Genomic DNA, 6,356 nt, shown 5'->3' with positions numbered 1-6,356 from the left:
GATTGGCCGTCACTTGGGGTTGGAAACGTGAGTACACTGTTGGCAAGCTGTCTTCTACATTTCCCGCAGCTGCTTTTCCCGCGCTGTCCTCCGGATACCCGACGCTACACATGGCTTGAATCACACACGGGGATCCTGACGTACACTAACCTTAAATTTGCTTCCTGGTACCCATAAACGAAAGCCGAAGATGTTCTCCGGTCACAGCTCAAGTACGCTGGTCAACCGTTTTTTTGGCTATCAGAGAACAGGATCTGAAGTCTTGAGTTATGCGCAACCCACCATTAATGAGGCGAACTTTCTCGCCTGCCCTGCGAAATTCGAAAAGACGAAGCGGTACTCTTCAATGGAGAACCATTCTCCATGCAGACGAACAGGGGACGCGGGACTCATATCGAATGATATATTCCGCAATTTCTCCAAAGCCTTCGATCGAGTCCCACACATACGGACCCTCCACAAATTAAGGTCTTACGGGTTTTAAGGAAAAACTCCACGCTGGCTTGAGATGGTTCTATCAGACAGAACAGTTCCAGTGAAAGTCGGTTTGACCTACTCTTCTCCGGCGTCGGTTTCCAATGGAGTTCCTCAGGGCTCTGCTTTAGAACCACTGCTAATTCTGATTCACGTCAAAAAACTTTTAGTCGATCCTTCAAGTCCATACCTACTTTTTGCGGATACATGAAATCCTTGAGTTCCCATATCGGTGAGACTGACGAAAAGTGCGCCCATATGCCGTTCGGCAGAGGCTCGGTGAACACTTAATTCGTGCATGGTGAGAATGGCCCCGAAAACAGCACGAACATAGATTCTAATAAGCATTTCGATACCTGGCTCTGTTCAAACATGTTCTTCTCACTGCACCATGAAAAATCAGCCCAAAAGGCTTCCACCGTTCTACAGATGGTTTGGCACCCCTCTTCCGGTATTACCCGCATGGGCTTCCGAATACTTTATGGGGCCTATATGAGACCGCATGTTGGGTATGCCAACCATGTTGTCTACTTAGGACACATGAAGGATTTAACCTATGAGGAGTCGAAAAATATGGCATCTGATAAGAGTCTTTCGTTTTTGGCCTGGGTTCGGCTGTCCGTAAATACAAGCAGATGCGTCACGCAAGAGCGATTCGTGAAGAACCCATGTTCAACTGGAGACATCAAGTTGTTGCTAGAATGTTATCTATAATAGCCTCCTTCAGAATGCGTTCCATCACCTTTCACGGCACACTGGTCCTGTGCGATAGACGGTCACCAGCTTTGTAGATCTGCATGAGAATCGTTTCCATCCAAGCAAAGGAAAGCTGGCCTCCGTTAAGCGACTCACGAAACACCAGGCAAAAATGTTTTACCAGTGTGAACCACGTTTCCTTCAGGATCCTTGGATGAACCGCGTCAGGCTTCAACGCTCAGAACGGGTTAATCTTCTGCTAGAGTTGACAAATGTCCTCCACCATGAAGACAATATAGGTCACAGGCCGTTCGTAGTTTCGCCTTGGAAAAGTCGGATATGACGATAACGCTGGGGCTGAACATGGCTCTGTACGGTGTTCTCTGTTGACCTAAGATGCCACCATTAGGTAACCCGTGGGTTCCCAGTTTCCGTCACTAAGGGAGAACGCGGATGGCTTATTACTTCGGCGATGCCTTATGTATTTAAACAGTAAATTTATGTTTTTTCGGCCTCGGTCTAGGTGGTGGTTTGTCCTTGTATGTGATATTGGCGGATCTCTGATTCACAGCGTTTCCACACTTTAGAAAATGCCAGCTCATTATCCGTGTTTCCTGTGGTCAGCCTTTTGAAAAAAGCTGTGCCTTCTTTTACAGAAGACATCAAATACTTATAGGTAATTTGCGGCCCATCCGACTTCGTGTTGGCTCTTTTTGGGACAAAACTCGCATCAGCCTAGGTAACTTCTGGACAATGGTTCCATAAAAGTCTCCCACTGAAGCTGGTTCCGGTTTAAATTGATCTAGAAAGATGCGCATTTCTGAGAGGACTGCACGGCAGAAGTTTTGAGCATACGCTTGAGTATACGGATTTCTGGCTCAGTAACAGATAAAAACAAGAGTCCACACACAATGTTCCATAAGTTCCAGTGGAGAGTTAATTACCACCTGATCGACGAAGTGCCTTTCTTTGGTGATGACCAAATCCAGGATGGATGGCAGTTTGCCCGTTCAGTACGTGGTAGGCGCAATGACATTTTGAGTGCAAGCGCTGTGTTGAACGACCTCGGTCAGCGCCGCTGAGAAAGTTTTCTTGATCCGACGCGCTGGCGTTCCATCCAGAAGATCTTTGAAGCATTAAAATTGCCTAACAGCATGAGATGAGTGAAGCTATAGCTGGAGGGGAGTTATTCAAGGGTTCGTATGAGGAATTAGTTATCTTCAGGTGAACTCGAGAGGTTACGGTAGACCACAGACAGAAGGAGAGAATCGGACCCCCGCAGCGGGATCTGGATTCAGAGTACATTGCGAAAGGGTACAGGAATGGTGTCATAGAGGGCAGTCGGGATGGGCAGGGCCGCAGTTGAGTATAAGGCAATCCCAAAAACCCACCCTCGTTTTGAGAACCCTCCAAAATCAGCGCGGCTGTCTATCGAAATCTCCTCGTCAGAGACATCTCGTGTGAGTGAGCTGATTGTGGTGGCTATAATGAACGACTGTCCAGGGCAATCTGACTGTTTATTACCGCAGACTTTGTTGAAAAGGCTGGGGCAGTTTGCTGACAAGCATTTCATAACTGCTTACGCTGCTTCTGAAGGTGAGGAGACGGGAGATTTGCAACCAGGTCGGTTAGCAGATTTGTTAGCCGTGCACCGGGCTTGAGTTCAAAACCTCAAAGAGGCCTCTTGAATGAGCCTACTAAATTGTCTACTCACGGCTCATGGAGGACGTGACACTCGTTGGGCCTGCCCGGCGAGCTGCCAGGAGAATAGTTCCCGGCCTTAAATCCGTCGACTATGAACTGCGTCTCGTGTTGCTTGACATCTTTCCCCTGGAGTATCGTCGTTTTAAAGGCACCCTATTTCTTATTAATGCCTTGTCTGAACAAAGCTTGCTAACAGGTTTTTCAGAATTGTCCTAGCACACACACAGTGCAGTCTGCACCCCCACAAATCCCCCAGTCATGCTCCATTCTGACTGTAAAACTATGATCATGCCGGACGGTATGCCACCCACAAGTTGGGAATAAACCTTATTATTATCATTATTATGGTAAGAAGATTTTTAAGCTCAGATGCGCACTTTCATTAAGCAATTTTTCACATTTCGGGTGGTTCTGCGTGGAATACTCTGGTGATTCTGCGTGGAATACTCTCCCAGGCAGTTGTCCACGCGTCATCCGGAACCCAGTTTAAAGCAATATTAGACACTTTTTAAGCCGGTTTCGCTATGACAAGCTTACTATCCAGTGCCAAGAACTCAAGAGGTACTACTTCACCCTCTTCGCTTTTGCCTTTCAGGTGAACGGCCGCCCGTGAGCAACAAAAATAGAGCCGACCCATGAAGCTTGGACGAGGGCCCAGATCCTATTGTATTAATCCATGAGTCCGTAGAAGAGCTGTTGGTGAAGATTCTCCTTCTTTTGCCGCACAAGAAGAGCTACACTTTAATAACAAAAATGTGGGTATTTCAGATTGCTAGTCCGCATTTGGATAGACGCAAACGGGCCACAAGCTATGAATACCGTAAATAAAATTACAAAAGCGGACAGGATACTAATCCTCGGACAAACATGGTTATGGATATCATATACATGCTTTTGACATCCCCCAAAGGGAACAAAGAGCCAACGATCAGCAAAATGACACCAGCCGAAGATTACAGGACGCATTTTATAGGTTAATGTTCCGACCACGCTAGTTTGTTGCGTTCAATGTTTGCAACATTGGACCAGGTGATTTCATAGCCAGCTCGTCGTTTAAGGACGAGACATCATTGATTTTTCAACAAATATCTCTTCAGTGCATTATCAGGTGAAGCGCATTCGATTATACTCAACTTAGTCTAGGATGTCCGTCACAGAAGGATCTCCTCAGGTTTGGAACTAAGACATCTCCATCCTAACTATTGGTGATTGCCTGATACTCGCTAGCCTCAGCTCTACTGGTCTCAGTGCCAAGACTTCAGAATGATAGAGAGTGACCTGCAGCGAGACACTGCATTTGACTTCGCAATAATCAGTCTGATACGTCTAGTACAATGCACATTCATCCCCTTTAGCTGATTTGTCTAAATGTCCCTGGGTTCGATGGCAGGCCTAAGCAAGGCCGCTCTAGAAATATCACATAAGCCGCTACATTTTCAACTTTTTGGATTCATCTAACTAAGCGGAACAGGGCCGGGACATGGCGCGAGTCTCCTGGGATCCAGTAGGAACTTCTTCACCGCATTTAAACTCTTATTAACAACGTAATATTTTGCACGAAAGTTCAGTTTACTTACTCCACGTTTTTGGTCTCCATCTGAATTCAAAGCAGCCATACTTATGGTCGCTTTGGCGGACTTTGAGTCCACGTCGAAGTCTAAGGGACAGCCCAGAGTCAAGGGGAAAGTGCACAGCTGGACTAGCACCATCTTTTAACAAGCACAAGGGTCCATATATTGGAATAAAAAACTTCAAAGTGTTATCGTCACGCACGATGAGGACAAATCAAAAGACGTTACCAAACTAGATATTAAGCTGGCTCATTTCAAATGTTTCTTCCTCATTTAAGAGCAACCGATCGATATAAATAGGCTCGCATGGGCTATGAAAATCCTACGGAACCCATGCCGGACCGCTCATCGAACAAGTGAACCAAATTGTCTTTCTATATACCTAGGAACACGTAACATTAATTGAGGGTGTTTAAGAAGTTCTGCGAAACCGGAAAATGTTTCGAGTCCCGCTTTCAGTCATCCGTATAGTGCCCTGGGCCCCGACGATTACTTGTATATTGTTCGACGGAGAGTCTAGCCATAAACGTTCTGGCGTTTTATCTTCATGGAACGGCAAAAGCGCGAGAAGCTTCTCAGATTTATGATTTGTTTTTTTCTTAGACTGAAATGGCGGCCATTGAACAACCGGAGAACCATTTAGTATGTAACCAATCACAGCCTGAAAAGATGCTAACAGCATTTCAGAGACCCAGAGTGCGCTTGGCGAGGTTATTTGTACACACCCAGTAATCTTGCACCTTAATCGGATAAAACGGGGCTTTCCAGCGGGCCGGTGATACATTTGATGGTTTTCACGGAGTCATGGGAAGCATTGGATAAACTCTTGATGCACTTGTCCGTAAAACTGAACGAATCCGACGATTGCTAGATTGCTTGCAATGCTCCAAATGTCCATCCTTGGAGCCCATGTTGAAAGCGAGTGGCGTCAAACGCCAGACTCCACTTGCTGTCTTCTGATGAGTGATTCTGTATCGGAACGAAACTGTCTTCAGCTCACTATGACCAGCACGCGACAGGAGAATCGTGCCAGTGGTTATCTGTATTCTAACTTTCAAGTCAGAGTGAGTCCCTATTGATCCAGTCGCATTTCCCTCACTCCTTGAAGAGCCCTGTAGGAGGCAAAGCAATGAACTCTTTGGAGACGTCCACTTCTTTCTGTGAAACAAGCAACCCGAAGAATTCAGTTGACGTGACACCTGAACTCCGGGGGGGGGGGTTGTAAAATAACGAATAAAAAGAATCAAAGTGTAAAGGAAATCTTTGACTCAAAGGTCAGTATGTAACCAGGATACCGTAGAGATACTGTCGGAAGTCGTTGGACCCGTATGGCCAAGTATACAACAGGAACTAAGCAGCAAAGAGATTTGACTTTAACTGATTCGGAGGTCGACCTGAATATTGCTGAAAAAACACACTGACGTTTGCTGGTGTTGCAAAGAGTAAAGCACCCTAAAGATTACAGAGCAACCTTATGACTGACACAATGAGCGTGTCAAATGACAAAAGTTAAAGTATTTCTCCACAGGCGGTTGAAATCCACCAATGGAATTCCGTTTTGCAAGCAATGGTCACAACCGCCACGGGCTGGGCTAGACTTACCATCTGTCGAAAGTACCGGAGAGTCTAGTTTGAATCTGCGTTGCCGCCAACACCGTTCTAGAATTTCACATCAAGACAGCAATGCACCTGCTACCAACATGCATATAGAGCGACCTGCATGCGTCAGTTTAGTCAATCAATTTATCAGCTATAAACCGCGTACCATTGTAACGTTGATTAGGGCTGCTACAGTTTCATTCACCGGAAATAAAGGAAAGTGTGGAAGATACAGCCAAGCCTTGAAAGGGATGACGCGTTCAGTTAATTTTGAAATTGTCCAGGTGCGCACTGGAAGCGATAACTTCGACG

The sequence above is a fragment of the Opisthorchis viverrini genome (genome assembly GCF_000715545.1).
Source record: "Opisthorchis viverrini unplaced genomic scaffold opera_v5_13, whole genome shotgun sequence".
Taxonomy (NCBI): Eukaryota; Metazoa; Platyhelminthes; class Trematoda; order Opisthorchiida; family Opisthorchiidae; genus Opisthorchis; species Opisthorchis viverrini.
Note: the sequence above shows the minus strand (reverse complement) of the source record.